This window comes from Orycteropus afer, unplaced genomic scaffold, assembly GCF_000298275.1.
Source record: "Orycteropus afer afer isolate SDZICR_OR568_19922 unplaced genomic scaffold, OryAfe1.0 scaffold00145, whole genome shotgun sequence".
NCBI lineage: Eukaryota > Metazoa > Chordata > Mammalia > Tubulidentata > Orycteropodidae > Orycteropus > Orycteropus afer.
This window is the reverse complement of record NW_006921732.1, coordinates 1,953,586-1,954,416: the sequence shown is the minus strand read 5'-3', so window position 1 is coordinate 1,954,416 and position 831 is coordinate 1,953,586. Positions and strand designations below refer to the sequence as shown.

The 831-nt window shown below is 45.0% G+C and overlaps 1 pseudogene; it reads left to right on the top strand.

Moving 5' to 3' along the window:
* Positions 1-259: 259 nt before the first annotated feature.
* Positions 260-831, top strand: part of LOC103201233 — a 2,007-nt pseudogene continuing 1,435 nt past the window's right edge.

Genomic DNA, 831 nt, shown 5'->3' with positions numbered 1-831 from the left:
TTTGAAATTTTAATCTTTGATTGCTCATTGACAAAAAGGACTCTTCAATTTAAAATTTTGGGAAACATTCCCTATATTTCAATCCCTTCTTAGAAATGCTTCTAAAATATTTGCCTTTTAACATAATTGAGAAAGCTTGCAACAAATAATTAATTCCTTCCCACCACACCTCATCACTAGCCTACCCCCTTCCTGGTGACCAGCTGTTTCAAGTCACCAACCTGTGGCTACAGTGGACACCCAAGCCCTCAGCAGCAACATGACAGATCAGGCCTCTGTGACAGTGACCACAAACGATACCTAAACCAAAGGAGCCCTGGTCCTGGACTCATACCCAAAACACCAGAGGACTACTAGGAAGCTCGCCATTCTCACCACCCCACAGGTCTGAGATTCCATGAGAAAAGTTTTAGGAACAATGTCTTAGTCCTCTGTTGTTGTTATGTGCTGTTGAGTTGGACCTGACTCATAGTGACCCCTCATTGGGTTTCCAAGGCAGTATCACTACGGAAGTAGATTGCCCAATCTTCCTTCTGAGGAGTGGCTGGTGGGTGTGAACCGTCAGCCTTCTGGTTAGTAGTCAAGTGCCTTAGGCACTACGCTACCAGAACTCCCTCTTAGTCCTCTAGTGCTGCTATAACAGAAATACTACAAATGGATGGTTAAACAAAAAGGAATTAATTGTTTTACAGTTTGTTGTTGTTGTTGTTATTTGCCATAGAGTCGGCCCCGACTCCTAGCGACCCCTCCTTGGGTTTCCGAGGCAGTTATCACTACGGAAGTAGGATTGCCCAACCTTCCTTCCGAGGAGTGGCTGGTGGGTTTGAACCG